Below are 17,739 nucleotides of genomic sequence, written 5' to 3'. Positions count from 1 at the left end.
GGGAGGAAGCCCACGCATGCACGGGGAGAACATGCAAACTCCACACAGACAGGCCCACTTTGTCCGGGGTTTGAACTCGGAACCTTCTAGCTGTGAGGCAGCAGCACTAACCACTGCAGCCTCATTTTAAAATCATTTTCATGTTTTGGTGTTTACTTCATGGTAGCATTTTACTTCATGTCCCACCTGTCCAGCATTTGTAGGCAGTATACATGCTTTATAACACACTATAATGTAGTTTTATGCAGCTATGTGGACATTTTAAACTGTTTATAAACTGACAAAGTTCTTAAATGAAGTTAATTATATATTATAATGGCTTTGCTTATCATGTTATTAATGGTCAAATTACAAAATACAAATACCTAAATAAACACTCGTATCTGTTTACAACTACTTTACACATTGTTATAAACCATTTATTCACTGTATACATTTTGCAAATAAAAGATTCATGTGTGATCAAATGTTTTATTTTTAATAACGGGGGTTAGATCAAACATGACAGCAAATCAATCATCATTTTGCCCCCCAGTCTTCCAAAGACACGATGTCAAATAGTAAAAGTCCAGCTTAATGCAGGGGCTTCCATATTAATGCTAACAGTGTTGTATAAGGAGTTGTTAATAATAACTTTATAGCACCGGTCAAACCTAACAGGAGAGGTTTTCTCTGAGCTCTGGTAACTCTTATTACTGAATCTTCATTCAGGAGTAATACATTAGGTGAGACAGGAATATTAGCTCCAGTAATACAGATACATCTTGAGCTAATCTGGACCAAAACATACTTGACATCTTCTACACCGGGACGGTTCCACACTGCATGTTTTACATAGTGTTCAAAAGGGAGATGGCAGATCTTGAATTGGAAGTGTTTTCTTGGAGTCAACTCAAATCGATGAAAACATTTAAAATTGATCATTTCATAGTTTTAAATATATAATTAAATATATAATATAGCTCACTTCTATAATCTTATCTTCATCACTTTGTTAAAAATGGAATCGAGCAAGTTTGTGGGTGATTTCCTGAAGAATTGCTTCTGTCATGTCTTCACTCTTCCGTGTTAACAGGTAAGGCAGATAAAGATAATCTTCCCCCTTAAAACAAACACATTAAAACATGGTCAATAGTAACCAACAGGTCAAATGAATTCAGAGTCTGCGCAGCAAAACAAAATAACCATTATTAAATTGACAATTCATAATGAAACTAAATGACTAAAACTGTACATTAATACCACTATGGTCGAAATGCACAGCAAAGGTCCTAAAGAAAAGCTGATTGTGGCAGCCTAATGAAGTTGCAGGCACATGGTCATGTTATAACTGTAACAACAACGTATTTCATCCTAATTCCATGCAGGTTACAATCGTATATTACAGTAACTGTTGTAGCATTACCTTGCAGCCTCCATTGCCTGAATAAGGGCTAACTATTCCTTCAGTCCACGTCCATTGGAGTCTCCTCCGTTGTGTCAGGTTGGGATGCCACATTACTGCAATGACAATCAATGAGAAATGTATTTATATTACATTTATCATGCATAAAACACAACACACACATACATAACACTTTGACCAAAAGAAATTGTACAAACTCATTGAATTAAAAAGATGTTCAAACATCAGACAGAATGGATTCTGCTCTCTACTATATCTCTTTATTGTGAAGATCCTGCAGAGTTTGTTTTGTTGCTGCGACTTTAACCACCTTATTTTGTGTATTTTTTGAGTTTGATCTTGTGAGGTTCAAGGTTAGAGGTCTTCATGAAAGTCAGATAGCCACCCCAAAGAGCCACAGGGGCCCAAGTGTTTGCGACTCTCAACAACCCTTAGCATACTTAAGCTATACATTAGCTTATATTTCTAACTCCGTCCACGAGTCAGTTCAGAACTGGAGAAGCCTTTTGGATGAGAGGTGAAACATCCTCAACCAAGTCTAGCTGCCTTTTGGATAAGGCTTCAATGTACCATGAACTGGTTGACTGAGAACCTTCACAGACCAGGGGCTAGTATATGTTAAAACCTAATACTGTCATTTTGATGTCATTGTGGAAATAACCTTGTGACATTTTTTCTAAACCAGACAGATTTGACCAATCAATCAGTGTTCACTAATGTTAGCGATCATTGCTAAATTATAACTACACAGTTTCTGACTTAATACATGTAGACTTTTACCTGGCTGGCTCCCAGTCCATCTCAGAGCCTTCATCCTCCTGATTGCCATTTGCTGATGGTCTAACAAGTAACAGGACATAATGATCAAATTATGATTCAAGGGAAAATGTCACACATTGCATATTGCAAAATTTAAAAAAAATGAACTTATCAATTGATTCTACCCCCATACATAACTTTCAAATATAGTAGAAACCTCATATTTGGTATCAGCACCCCACACAACCGCCCCACCCCCTCCAATACCCCACAGCCTTGGTGTGTTTAAATTATTTATTATTAATAGTAAATATGAGAAATATCTAGTAGTATTCCCTTACATGCTTGAGAGACTTCCCAGTAAATTAATTTCCCCAAACCTTGAGCTTAAATGTTGTTAACAGTTTTTTTATTTATTCTAACGTGTTTCAGTGATTTTATGTATTCATTTAAAGTATTAAAATTTAGAATTCATTTTTTAAAGAAAATATCTTAACAACTACATGTGTTACAGTATGAAACCCAATCTGAAAGTGCTCATCATATTGAAAAAAGATACCAATAGCAACACCACGTAATCAGTTATTACATGTTTTTGTTTTGGCTAATAACTCGAGAACCGTAAGATGGAACAAAACAATATTTGCACAGCGTGTTCCTTGGATGAAGCATCATTTTTGCCACACTGCAAACTGTTCATTTTATTGAATACTTAATCCAATTGAATTTATGATTCAGGAAAAAGTACATAGCCATGGGGCACTGGTTTAGCTCAGTTGTTAGAGCAGGCACCCCATTTACAGAGGCTACAGTCCTCGACGCACTGATCACAGGCTCGACTCCCGTTCTGCTGATCATTTGGTGCATGTCATCCCCCACTCTCTACTCCCCACAATTCCTGTCTCACCTTGGCTGTCCTATCAGATAAAGGCAGAAACCCCCCAAAAAATCTTTAAAAAAAAAAAAAATACACAGCCAGGCTTTACATCAGGGTCCCGCAAAGCTTTTGCAATCAAAAGACTATAACACACAATTTTGGACTTTATAGATTTAGACTTTTACCTTGTTGTCTCCCACTCCATCTTATAGTCTTCATCCTCCTGATTGGCATTTGCTGATGGTCTAACAAGTAACAGGATACAGTGTATCATCAAAATTTGATTCAAGTGAAAATGTCACACATTGCATATTCAAAGAGCAGTGCACCTGGAAGTAAGGCTATATTTACCCAGGAGGTCCTTTGACAGAGGCGGTGGCCCTGTTGGTATCTGCGAGTGCCTGGAATAATAGACTAAGTTAGCTATAAATCCATCACTACAGACGATCTCACCAGATTGTACAGCAATACTACCAACACACTTGACTGCAAAATCATTAAAATACATACAACACTACAAAACTTTTCCATTGTAACAAGAACGACTATAAGCGAATGCTAGGCAAGGAAGGCTAACCAACGGCACATCAAGTCGAGTTTTCCACGTCAACATTTCACAATTACAAGTAGAAACATGAACTTCCTCGACTGCTGACAACATTGCATCACAAACATGCTATGTCGGTACTCACGGCAGTAAATTTTTGTTAATTATTTAAAAAAAACATATGCTTATACCCCTACCATCTTGCTAAAAAAGTGACGTAGCAACATTCGCGGAAAAAAAACACACAAGCGGCGCCCACTTAGTGACGCGTTTTCAATCACCCAGCAGTGGTTGGTCTGCCAGACACTGTAGGCGAAGCTAAGTGGCTGCACTTGCGGGTTTCTGTAAGCATTGCGTCTCACATTACGAGTAAACAGTAATCTACTATGGCCGAACAAACAAGGAAAAGATCGATGACTACAGATACAACTTAAAAAATAAGTGAAAATCCAAAGAAAAAGAAACAAATTTGACGCTCAGATGAAGGCAAACAGTTTACAAACGAAAGTGAGGAAAATCAAGAATTAGAACCGTGTCAAAATGGAGCCAGCCGTAGACGTCTGGTTAATTATTGGGAAGAGTACTCTCGTAATTACCGATTATCACCAGTGGGAGGCGCTCAATCTCAAAGATTAAAATCTTTGAGATTGTATCTTTAACATTGTTTTTATTAATACTGATCATCTTAGTAGTTTTTAAAGGTTAGTTTCAAAGTACTTTAAATGTCAGAGGCAGGTGGTAACTTAAACAAAAAAAAACCCAACATAAATATGAACATTTAAAAAAAAAAAGTCCACAAAAGCAAATCTTTTTAAGTGGTAGAAGAAATATCCAGATCATGTGCTTACCTTACAATGTGAGTAGAAATACCTCCATGAAAGTATAATCCGTTCCAAAGCAGGTATATGAAATAATTGTAATTCCAATAATTACCAATCAACCAGGTAAAAAAGTGCCATTGTGGCTCACCCTTGGCTCATTATTAATTCCCCTAAAAAGGGGCTTTAAAAATATTCTTCTCTCTTTGAAGTTCTTGAACAGAATTAAAATTATTCCGACTTTTCTTTGATCCATGTTGGTTCTCCTTGGTTCACCTTTTTCTGAGAGAAAAACAAACACTGTTGTTCATCCTTATATACAATTCATGCTCCACCTCTACCCGCATCCTTGGCCCGCAATCATACGTGTTTTTTAGTCTGGTTGTGCCCACAAAAACACATTCCAGGAAAGATAACATCTTTCATGACAATGTTTTCCATCTGTATTCAGCCTGGCAGGACTAGATTTTTTTAACATCACAAACAGGATCTCAACAGTCAATACTCAACAGGATCTAGTGACAAAAAGTGTAGCCGTTTTAAAAAAATCACTCCAAACAGGCATTGTGATTAACAGATTTTCAGATGATTCAAGATTTGTTACCCAAAGAAAAACATAAAATTCAAATCACAACTCCAACAAGCATTTCCCTATATGCTGATGACACTTGATTCAACATTTGTACCTGAAATAAGTACAAACAATTGCTCTTCTTCACCCACAAATAAAAAAAATCATACCTCTTTCTCTCAGACCCTTTTTGAGCTGTTACTTTTCTTCTCCTCATGTTGGTAAAAGTTGACTAAACATCTCTAAACAAGAGAAAAAATCACTAACATCTGTCCTTATTGGTCCTTTCGCTTTAGGTAAGATGTCTATGTCGATTAACCCTCCATAGGCCACGTCTAACCTACCTGCTTGAATCTGCTGATGACTGGAAATGAACTGTTGGTGAGAAGGCTTATTAATTTCCTTTCTCACGCACTCACTCATTGTGGTTTTGTTGGAGGTGGAGTGGACACGTAGCTAAGTTTCAGTGCATATAACGGATGGTTATTGACTTAACCAGTATAATATGAACATACGTATGATACAATAGGCCTTTTTTATTAACTAACTAACAACTGTTATGGACAACTGTATCAAACCATAATTATCCCTTGTGATTGATTAAATACGACAAACTCGTGTAAAGCTTAATCCATGTTTGTAAAAGTGATTTAACAAAAGGCTTTGATGGGATTATTAATTAGTCCATACAGATTAAAGCAAACATGACCAACAAAAAAAATCACAAGGCTTTTTTAGAATTGATGATCCTGACATGAAGCGAAAGTAAAAGTGAAATGCAATTGCAATTATTTACTATTAAATTAACTTATATTCCTAAGAATCAAAGTCTTTCTGACTTTACTGAATTACTATATCATCTGTGAATAATAAATATTTATCCTGACTTTATTTACTTGTCTCTTCTGATTGAATTAGCCTCTTATTGTGTATGTAGAGGTAGACCTTCGGACCTTTGCATGACATGCACTGCAAACCACATCTTTTCTGTCAGTAGAGGCGTAAACACTTGTGGTCTGTAACTTTGTATGTGAATGGAAATGTGAATCTCTTTAATGTAATATTTAGCTGTTTGGAAACAAAACACATACAAATGATACACTTACTTACTGTATGCATACATTTACTCTACTAGGACAGTGCAACTATTTGCTCCAGTTTCACAAATAAAGAACTACACCCAACAATGAAACTCAGTGAAGATGTTTGAAGGACATGAAAAATCACTATCACTTACTATCACATAGTTTGTGTTTCTTCTGCATACATTTACCTAGAACATACCTTTTTGCTTGACCTAATGCAAAGGTCAACTTTGGTAACTGTTGTACTTTCAAACTACATTTACTGTATTGTCATTTTATACTAAGCTCTGCCTCTGCCTATGTACCACAGACTCTATACAAGAAACGTTTTCATCACATATCAATGTTTCTATTTTTATTAAAGCAAACTAGTGTTGCTACTGACACATCTTTGTGGCTGAGGAGATCTACCAGAAAAGTATCTCTGTTATACATAGAGCACTCCAAACGTTCCTTAAATCAGCGTCTCTCCCTTCATGTCAGGGCATGATCATGTTTACAGAAACCCCCCATTAAAGCAAAAGCTGAAGTATCAAAGTCAACTTTCTTTTTTTTTAAAGGCACAATTCATATTCTGTTTCTCTTTCTTTGTTCCTCCTTTGGTGCTGCTATAGAGCAACGCACTCACCCATAGACAATATAAAAAGATGGACGACATGACAGCTCCCTAAAAGTGAAGCCAAAACATTTGAGCACCTCCTGCTGACTGGCTGCAGTATAGGTCATAAAGCCCGCCTCCTCCATGTTATCAGATGGAACATGAGTCAAACTATGAAATCAAAGAACACATTAACAGGGTATTTTGTCTTCACTCTTGTAAAATGAGACGTTACGGAAAGGCGTTGTTCATCTTTAGTCAATGTGTTCACTCAGCACCCAATTATTTAAGTTCTTTGTAGGACTTAAGCTCACTCAGTTGCATAACAGGACATACAGTTTGAATTCCACTGTACATCCATTAGTTCAAGTCAAGTCTCCTTGTATTTCTCTTTCATCTGGTTCTAGTGTAGTTTACAGCTCTTTAAAGGGAGCATGATCTTAAGGCTCCATTCCTTTCCATGGGCCATTCAAAGGAACGGCTCATCATTCGCGAACGTCACAACACGACGAGGTAGAGAGTAGTCATACTCGCGAACATTTATTCTCCTGTGTCAACACACACACACAAAATTCTGCGCTTTTAAAATTTAAAAGGAAACAGCTGAATAATTTAGGAACAATTAATCAACGTGATTGATTTGCCAATAATTTATGATACAACTGTGGTGGAGGGTTATAAATTTGCTCACCGTCCGCACTATGTTGTGGCTACATGCTTCTGCTTCACAAGACCTAGTATAGTGGAGTTGCAGTTGAGAAAAGCTGCCTGTTGTTTTTCGGCATAAAGGGGAGTGGATTTAAGACAGGCAGTATTCAAAGAGTGGCTCAAACCTACGCCTCGGTTCCCGTCGTTCGCAGCAACGAGCCACTCAAAAGAATCGGATCGTTTTCAAACGCCACAACACTAACTGGTTCCATAAAAGTTAAAAAAAATACAGTTACACATTTAGTCAACTACCTGCAGTTCAATTGGAATGGACTGACAGTATCTCAAGCATGAATGTCATATATCTCCATAAACACACACATACACAAGCAGGATGGTGACATTGGGTTTATTTTGTTGTGAGCAGCCTGACACTATAATCTGACAGCACTAACCAGGGATTACACTTTACGCTGAGGTTAAAAGGTCTCAGAAGTAAACACGTTTCATAGGGATGAAGTCATTTTCATGCACAAAGATGCATTCAGAATTTGAATGGAAACCATTTTGTTCTGTATTAGTTACATCAGCAGAAATGTATTTTAATATTTATGAGGTAAATCTGCACAAAAGATGAAGATTGCTGGTGCTGTTAACACTGTGTGATGTATCTCAGGACCCAAACCCAGGTGTCACCTTAATAAACGCAGGTTTATCACTTCACAATATGTTCCATTATTTATATTTATCCCAGTCTTTTCTCTTCACAAATTAAAAGGTTCAAATTACGTCCAAGGGAGTGCATTGCAGGTTCATTTTTATATCTAGGTGATATGCTAATCCTTTCCATGAACATCTGTGTAAATACCACAAATAACCTTGCACGGACATGACGTCATCAAATGTCATTTAATGCCGTTGCTTTAAATTTTGGACATACAGGTGAGGACAAAGTCACCGCTGTCATTAAAGTAACACTATTTAACTTGCTGAGTTTGGTTAAAGCAGGAACCAAAACTACTTTAACCAAACTTAACCAAAGATCATGACATGGGGTTGAACTAAGTACATATGTTTTGACGGTTTAGATGCGCCTGTAAGCTTAATTACGTTACATATGCGACTTAAGTCAAATGCGTAAGTTTAAACAAGGGAACTTAATCATGGTTTCCATGGGGCATCAGTGGTCATCTGGTGGAAGTCCTGTGGTAGTTAGACCCATCCATCCACCTAATGTGGACACCTTTTTTCCCAATGACATTGGTGCCTAAATGGCGCACAGTCACAACAATCAGTGGAGACTAAATTGCAATAATTGACCTGCAAAACGCAAAAAAAAAAAATGCCACGATGATTAAATTATTGGTGGAGCAGCTTAGCTCAAAAATATAAAGGAATTGTTCACTTTGTGATAAAAGCATGACATTTGGTACACTTATAGCCAAAGGCATTCCCAAAAGAATATGGAGGCATCATGAATTTTCAACATGGCGCCCATGGCAGCCATGTTTCAAACCATTTGGCTAGTTCTGTTTGTGCATCAAGGTAGCTGGCACATCCTGTCCATTCAGGTGCGGCTATCTAACTACATGTAAATATGAAAACTGTTAACTAGATGTGGGGCTAACATTAGATAGCATTTAGGAAACTAAACTACACTACCTCTAAACTATCACCACAACCAGCACATTAATTACAGAAAATATGGCATTATTAAGCAGAGTGTATTTAGCTGGCACTGAACCCCATGCTGAGTTTCACAGCAGTGGTGTCACCAGTGTGCCCTGGCTGTGCTTCGCATCCACTTTATTACATTTCCATTCATACAATGGTTCAGATTTCATTTTGCAGATATAGGGATTTTTGAGTTTATTGGATCGAAATTCTAGGTCCAATAAAATAGATACTAGCTCTATTTTATTGCAAATTCCAATTTTGATGCATGCCATGGCTGCCATCTTGAAAGAAACAGTGGTCATATTCAATTGTGAGGTAGAAGGAAGCTTCTGGCCAATTCCAAAGTTCCAAATTTGAATTCTGCATCATAAAAAATGAATGATTTGACACCGAGATCACCCATATCAGACATCATACCAGTTACGGCTGCCATCTTGAAAAATGGCGGCCATCTTGAATTTTCAATGACAGTTTTCAATTATCCAAGAGACAATTACCAAGCACTATGTATGGTAAATAAATTCAACTAACTTTGTCTGTAATATCATATTATATCCATCACTCATAAGAAAACAGTTGTTGCTGGCGGCCATTTTGAAAAATGGCTGCTATGGGCGGCATGTTGAAAATTTGTGATGCCTCCATATCCAGTTCTTTTGGGAATGCCTTTGGCTATAAGTGTACCAAATGTCATGCTTTTATCACAAACTGAACAGTTGTTTTGGTTATCTGCCCCACTATATGATTCTTAATGAATAAGATAAAATAAGAAAGAACTTTATTAATCCCGAAGGAAATTCTAGTTTCACTTTGCTCCAAAATTACGGTACAGACAAAGACGATTAGCACCGGCGAGTACCACTTACTTTAGCCAGCTATCATTTTTATGCAAAACCAGTGCAGAATAATTCACTCTTACAAATCAGCACTGTTGTACCTAACCATCAGGAAAGCTAGTGCTAACAAATAAATAAATGAACCAACTCAGCAATCAACAACAGATTATCCCCTGTCTCTCTGCCGGCCAGTCTCATTTGTAAAAGTACTTCCTTGTGTTCTCTGGATCATAAAAGTATCTTCTTGTCTCAATCGTGAAGAGAAAGCAAGAGTCTAACTGGATTATTCGGTGTTTAGGTTTTGCATAAAAAAGATTGTAGCAGACTGCTTAGCTTAGCTTCCATGTAGGAACTCCGGCCTGCTTCCCCTAACAGGGGCCGTGCTGACTGTTATCTACTGTACGTAGTACACTTACTATTGATAAGTACCTCATACAACCCCACTTCAAAAAATCCGAACTGTCCCTTTAAGCCATTTGAAGTGGTATAATTTTTATCGGAATATGATTTTTTCTGATACATTTTTTCTGATATTGCAGATTTCCACCGAGTGTGTGGACTATGCTGATGGATTTCCTGCTGTTATCGTCTATGATGACCTAACCATCCCTATTCCTCCTCCACAAGTAATATTTATTAAATTTAGCTGTATGTGCACAGTCAAAATCACTTTCAATACATTTGTATGCTGTAACAACAATGTGTTATGTTTTATGTTTTGTAGCATGCTCAGGATGCTATGGAGTGGACTGCTTTTGATGATGGACAAGGATCTTACAGGTGAGTCAAGGCTAATGTGTTTGCATAGCGTCTTTCTTCAACAGGACGATTCTACAAAAACGTTGAACATTGAAGAATATGATTTAGAAGGATTATAATCATGTTAAGGTTAAATTATACACTTGGTACATGCAATAAGTGGAATTATTTTAGTAACACTCCTATTAATATCTGATAATACTACACATTCAACTTTTTACTAACAAAATAATTGCCAAAAAGTGAAATTCACAGTACACAGTTAAGTATTTTACAACTTGTCAGTCCAAAAGCAGTGTTGATCAAGTCATTATAAATGATTTATTTTCATGTTTATGGGTTTTTTTCCAGCCTTTACCATTTAATTACCATAATTAATATTATAGTATAATAGTGTTGAATACATTTTGCATGTATTTATTATTAAACAGTTCATGGTGTTTTACATTTCATAAGCTACATATGATGAATATTGATTGTAATCCCTGTGATTATAAAATCAGTGATATTATTTGATCCATGTGAAACTTCTCTGTTGTTTCCCCACAGTCTTGAGGAGGAGGGTAAAGAAGATGACGAGGCAGAGAACAACCTAATAAAGTCTTTTTGAAAGCCTGGTTCTATAGATTTTGTTTTTCAATGTATTAATGAAAATGATATAATCTTGTATGTGTGACTGGTGTTAGGACGTCTGGACAGAGCCAGGACAGCTGAATCCCTGTTTCCAGTCTTGGTGCTAACTTAAAGTCTTCATCTCCCAGGTGAGCGATGTTCTGATTCATAAACAGGACAATGGTTTTACCATTTAATCTAATTCTGGCAGTAAAACTAATTCCCCTAAAATATTTTAAAACATTTACCTAAACTTTTAATGCCATATATTTCTCTGTGTCAGAGCAACTGTAACGCCCAAATTTCCCCCTGGGGATAAATAAAGTATTTCTGATTCTGAAAATGCACTACATCTCTGACAAATATGGTGAAATGTTATTCAGGAGTGACCTTGTATAATATTTGAATATTCGGCATATAGGATGATAAATCTGCGCATTCCTTTGAATGTGAACCTGCTGGCAAACCTTTGAACCTCAAATGTGATTCTTTGTAAAGGAAAAAAACCTTTAAACCTACAGTTCATCATTCCCAGTAGGGACATTCAACCAGACATATTTTTTTCCCAGGACATTATCACAGTGAAATTGACCCTTTGGTTAATTCCAGTTATGAATTCATTATTATACCCTGTTTAACATTCATTTGCGTTAGAGGTCAAAGGTCAAATTCTGTTGTCCTCAGCATCATGAAAATGTGACTGGTAGATAGAATATATAACGTTCTCAGATATTTAAACTTCAATGATTGTAGTGATTGTTTTAGTTATGTCTCCTCTCGCCATTCCTCCTGTACTCAGCTAATCAGGAACAGATCGGCTGCAGGAGCCGTATTGGTCAACAGAGCTGTCAATCATCCTTTTTACAGCATCAAATAACTAATTTAAACTAAACTTGTCAGAAAAATGAACACTTGGACGTAAATCAGCATGATAATAACTAGCTATAATGAATTTGATGTGTATTTTGATTTTATAGTTTGACTCATGTCCCATCTGATAACATGGAGGAGGCGGGTTTTATGACCTATACTGCAGCCAGTCAGCAGGGGGCGATAGAGAGGTTTTGACTTCACTTTAAGGGGGCTGTCATGTCGTCCATCTTTGTATACAGTCTGTGGGCAGGGCACATTATGACCTACAGTCATAACACCAGTGTTATGACAACTACCAACAGTATTGGAGTTAGAAACCAATACCAATGGAAAATTGGTACTGGGATTGTGATATGCCTCAGTTTTCTTTAATTAAACACCATTAAAATGACAAACAACACATTCGCTCAGTTTTGAAGTTCCAAAGTCATAACCCAACACTCAGCCTGTCATGTGATATCATTGACAGGTCAGACATTGTGTCTCCAGCTTCTGATTAAAATCAATCAGCACATTTTTCAGCTCATATCAGATTTGATAGAAAACGCTTTCGTTTGCTTTGTTGTGCTCAACCAGACAAAACTTTTGGATGGTGGTAGGGGTGGAGCTTGATTGGAATCACATTTGTTCAGGTAAATTTCTTCCCTTCAAAAGCACTGTAACTTCATCTTCTCCAGCTCTTCTTCAAATTACAAGGATGAACAACAGTGTCTGTTTTTCTTCTCAGAGGTGGTGAACCAACAGGAACCAACATGAATCAAGGAAAAGTCGGAATAATTACAATTCTGTTCAAGAACTTCAAAGAGAGACGTATATTTTTAAAGCCCTTTTTAGGGGAATTAAAAAGGAGCCAAAGCAGAGCCACAATGGCACTTGAATTCCAATTATTTCATATACCTGCTTTTTAACAGATTGTACTTTCATGGAGGTATTTCTACTTAACTTGAAAGGTAAGTACATGATCTGGATATTTCTGCTACCACTTAAAAAGACTTGCTTTTGTGATGTTATTTTATATTGTGGCCATCTGAGAAAGTGTCACTAATTCTTTTTTTCCCCTTATGTTTATATTTATGTAGTTTTTTTAAGTTAAATGTACCTGCCTGACATGTAAAGTACTGAGGAACTTGCCTTTAAAAACCACAAAAGATTATCAGTATTAATAAAAACAACGTTAATGTTTATGTGTAAATCAGAACAGAACAACATCACATAGAGATTGCAGAACCTAAAAAAATTCACAAAGTGAGCTGAGGACTGTAGCCTCTGTGTAGGCCTATGGGGCACCTGCTCTACCAACTGAGCTAAACCAGTGCGCCTCTTCAAAAACATTTTGAGCTGGTATGTTTTTATTTTCATACACCCCACAATGACTTTTTTGTAATAGTGTCCTAAAATGGATGTACTGTGTGTCTCTTACCGTCACGTAGGTAAAAGAAACATAGTAGACACTGAAGTAAGACAAGGAAGTAAGACACGTAGGCACGTAGGTAAGATACGTAGGCACGTAGGTAAGATACGTAGGCACGTAGGTAAGATACGTAGGCACGTAGGTAAGACACATGGTAGCTAGTAAGCTAGTAGGTAAGACACGTGGTAGACATAGGTAGTTAAAACGGACCGTCCATTTTCTGTTACAACATGAAGTTCAATCAGCAGGTATGAGTTTTTACTTTTTAGCACACATAACCAAAAATGTAAAAGTGTTGAGTATGAACATAACACATATTAGTGATGCAATGTTGTCAGCAGTCGAGGAAGTTCATGTTCCATGCAAATGTTGATGTGGAAAACTTGACTTGATGTGCCGTTGGTTAGCCTTACTTGGCTAGCATTCACTTATAGTCATTCTTCTTACCCTGGAAAAGTTACTAGTGTGTATTTGATGGATTTTGCAGATATCCGTAAAGTGTTTTGGTAATTGAAGTGGTTGCTATCTGTTGAGATTGTCTGTAGTGATGGATTTATATCTAACTTAGTCTATTATTCCAGAACAAGGCGACCGGCTCTGTCAAAGGACCTCCTGGGTAAATATAGCCTTATTTTCAGGTGCACTGCTCTTTGAATATGCAATGTGTGCCATTTTCCCTGGAATCATAATTTGATCATATATGTCCAAATTGCATGCAGGAGGATGAATACCCTGCGGGGAATTAGGAGACAACCAGGTAAAAGTCTACATGTATTAAGTCAGAAACTGTGTGTTATAGTTATAATTTAGCAATGATCGCTAACATTAGTGAACACTGATTGATTTGCACTCTAAAATCTGCCTGGTTTGGAAAAATTCAGTTGGATTAAGTATAATTCAATAAAATGAACAGTTTGCAGTGTGGCAAAGATGATGCTTCATCCAAGGAACACGCTGTGCAAATATTGTTTTGTTCCATCTTACGGTTCTCGAGTTATTAGCCAAAACAAAAAACATGTAATAACTGAACACGTGGTGTTGCTATTGGTATCTTTTTTCAATATGATGAGCACTTTCAGATTGGGTTTCATACTGTAACACATGTAGTTGTAATGTTCACAAATGGCTCTCACAGACTTCCATTCTGAACTTTTCATTTTTAATACTTTCCAAAAATATATAAAATCATTGAAACATGTTATAACAAATAAAATGTAAAAAAGTTGTGAAAACTGTGAACATTATTTAAGCTCAAGGTTTGGGGAAATCCATTTACTGGGATCTCTATCAAGCATGCAAGACTAATACTACCTGTTGTTCATATTTACTATTTACTACTTGTATCAAATATTATGAGTTTTATTTTTTATTTTACAATAATGCCATATCTTGACACTATGATCAGCACTACTCTTTTAAATATGCAATGTGTGCCATTTTCCCTGGAATCAGAATTTGATCATATATGTCCAAATTGCAGGCAGGAGGATGAATACTCTAAGATGGACTTGGAGACAACCAGGTAAAAGTCTACATGTATTAAGTCAGAAACTGTGTAGTTATAATTTAGCAATGATCACTAACGTTAGTGAACACTGATTGATTGGTCAAATCTGTCTGGTTTAGAAAAAATGTCACAAGGTTATTTCCACAATGACATCAAAATGACAGTATTAGGTTTTAACATATACTAGCCCCTGGTCTGTGAAGGTTCTCAGTCAACCAGTTCATGGTACATCGAAGCCTTATCCAAAAGGCAGCTAGACTTGGTTGAGGATGTTTCACCTCTCATCCAAAAGGCTTCTCCAGTTCTGAACTGACTCGTGGACGGAGCTAGAAATATAAGCTAATGTATAGCTTAAGTATGCTAATGGTTGTTGAGAGTCGCAAACACTCGGGCCTCTGTGGCTCTTTGGGGTGGCTATATGACTTTCATGAAGACCTCTAACCTTGAACCTCACAAGATCAAACTCAAAAAATACACAAAATAAGGTGGTTAAAGTCACAGCAGCAAAAAAAACTCTGCAGGATCTTCACAATAAAGAGATACAGTAGAGAGCAGAATCCATTCTGTCTGATGTTTGAACATCTTTTTAATTCAATGAGTTTGTACAATTTCTTTTGGTCAAAGTGTTATGTATGTGTGTGTTGTGTTTTATGCATGATAAATGTAATATAAATACATTTCTCATTGATTCTCATTGCAGTAATGTGTCATCCCAACCTGACACAACGGAGGAGACTCCAATGGACGTGGACTGAAGGAATGGTTAGCCTTTATTCAGGCCATGGAGGCTGCAAGGTAATGCTACAAAGGTTTGTGTAATATACGATTGTAACCTGCATGGATTTAGGATGAAATACGTTGTTGTTACAGTTATAACATGACCATGTGCCTGCGACTTCATTAGGCTGCCAAAATCAGCTTTTCTTTAGGACCTTTGCTGTGCATTTCGGCCATAGTGGTATTAATGTACAGTTTTAGTCATTTAGTTTCATTATGAATTGTCAATTTAATAATGGTTATTTTGTTTTGCTGCGCAGACTCTGAATTCATTTGACCTGTTGGTTACTATTGACCGTGTTTTAATGTGTTTGTTTTAAGGGGGAAGATTATCTTTATCGGCCTTACCTGTTAACACGGAAGAGTGAAGACATGACAGAAGCAATTCTTCAGGAAATCACCCACAAACTTGCTGGATTCCATTTTTAGAGTTACCAGATTATTAATAACAACTCCTTATACAACACTGTTAGCATTAATATGGAAGCCCCTGCATTAAGCTGGACTTTTACTATTTGACATCGTGTATTTGGAAGACTGGGGGGCAAAATGATGATTGATTTGCTGTCATGTTTGATCTAACCCCCGTTATTAAAAATAAAACATTTGATCACACATGAATCTTTTATTTGCAAAATGTATACAGTGAATAAATGGTTTATAACAATGTGTAAAGTAGTTGTAAACAGATACGAGTGTTTATTTATGTATTTGTATTTTGTAATTTGACCATTAATAACATGATAAGCAAAGCCATTATAATATATAATTAACTTCATTTAAGAACTTTGTCAGTTTATAAACAGTTTAAAATGTCCTCATAGCTGCATAAAACTACATTATAGTGTGTTATAAAGCATGTATACTGCCTACAAATGCTGGACAGGTGGGACATGAAGTAAAATGCTACCATGAAGTAAACACCAAAACATGAAAATGATTTTAAAATGAGGCTGCAGTGGTTAGTGCTGCTGCCTCACAGCTAGAAGGTTCCGAGTTCAAACCCCGGACAAAGTGGGCCTGTCTGTGTGGAGTTTGCATGTTCTCCCCGTGCATTATATTCTACATTATATTCGCTCCACACGAGGGGCTTGGCTGGTTTCAAATAAAGACAGGTAATTTAATTTTCCCCATATTTATTGAGGCTGAATTGCAGCTTGGGGCGCCCCCTAGTGGCTATAGGGGCCCTATGCATCCGCATACAGTCGTCTGCATCATAGACTGTATGGATGAGGTAAGAATTAAGGCTTCACGTAGTGACTTAAGGGCAGGGGTCTCCAAGAAGTAGCTCGCGGCCTGGATATTAGCAGCTCGCCAGGAGGTTCACAGACTCTGTACAAAAAATCCGGTGACAATAAATTTCAATTCAATTCAATCAAATACACAGATGTCCCACCCCCTCCAATACAAAATAATAGGATATCAGCTGTCAATAAAAAACGGTGACGCTCCTGGCAAGTTTGTCATCGTCTGAACCGAACCAATCACAACAATGTTGCAGCAACCTCCATCGACAGGTCGGGTCAGTTATGCTGTGTGCTAGTTGAGCTAAAGTTAGGAGTTTGGTGCTATTAGCCTGTTTCGCCAGATTTGTGATGGGCAGTGAAGGTGGCCACGCCAAGAAAAAGCAGAAAACATACTATTTTGAAGGAGAGTGGAAAAGTTTTTATTCACAAATGTGAAGGACAAGTGTGTGTGCCTCATCTGTGGTGCCAGCGTTTCAGTCGACAAAAGTATCAACATGGGGCGCCACCAGCAATTACAGCGATGTAATGCAAGTAACTCTTGACCACTTTCATTTTTTCAAAGTAGCCTTCAGATGTAAAAAAAAAAAAATGGTTGGAGACCCCTGCTTTAGAAACATTAAGGCAGACAGCTACAAGCTAGCCTTCCTGTTCAAGGACATTATTTCTTTAAAAACAAAAAGAATATATAATATATACATTCAAGCCTCCCAACAAAGAGATATTTAACAGGAA

The 17,739-nt window shown here is 37.1% G+C and overlaps 2 long non-coding RNA genes across 5 annotated transcripts; one reads left to right on the top strand and one right to left on the bottom strand.

Annotated features, from left to right (window-relative positions):
- Window positions 1-1,411: 1,411 nt before the first annotated feature.
- Window positions 1,412-4,676, bottom strand: LOC138585419 (uncharacterized). 2 transcript variants are annotated; one of them, XR_011305597.1, is made up of 5 exons: window positions 4,437-4,676; window positions 3,393-3,442; window positions 3,227-3,286; window positions 2,186-2,245; window positions 1,412-1,500 (listed from the first exon to the last, which is right to left on the bottom strand). It is a non-coding gene; the product is annotated as an uncharacterized lncRNA (long non-coding RNA). The 2 variants fall into 2 exon arrangements; XR_011305598.1 differs by lacking the exon at window positions 3,393-3,442.
- An 8,080-nt stretch (window positions 4,677-12,756) lies between these two features.
- Window positions 12,757-16,358, top strand: LOC138585229 (uncharacterized). Of its 3 annotated transcripts, XR_011305588.1 has the most exons (6): window positions 12,757-13,015; window positions 14,058-14,092; window positions 14,196-14,233; window positions 14,957-14,998; window positions 15,684-15,778; window positions 16,082-16,358. It is a non-coding gene; the product is annotated as an uncharacterized lncRNA (long non-coding RNA). The 3 variants fall into 3 exon arrangements; XR_011305587.1 differs by having other exon boundaries at window positions 14,196-14,998; XR_011305586.1 differs by having other exon boundaries at window positions 14,058-14,998.
- The last annotated feature ends 1,381 nt before the right edge of the window (window positions 16,359-17,739 follow it).

The sequence above is a fragment of the Semicossyphus pulcher genome, unplaced genomic scaffold (genome assembly GCF_022749685.1).
Source record: "Semicossyphus pulcher isolate SPU_LCO1_2020_fin unplaced genomic scaffold, fSemPul1.0.p SCAF_11, whole genome shotgun sequence".
NCBI classification, from domain to species: Eukaryota; Metazoa; Chordata; class Actinopteri; order Labriformes; family Labridae; genus Semicossyphus; species Semicossyphus pulcher.
This window is presented reverse-complemented; position numbering and strand designations above follow the sequence as displayed.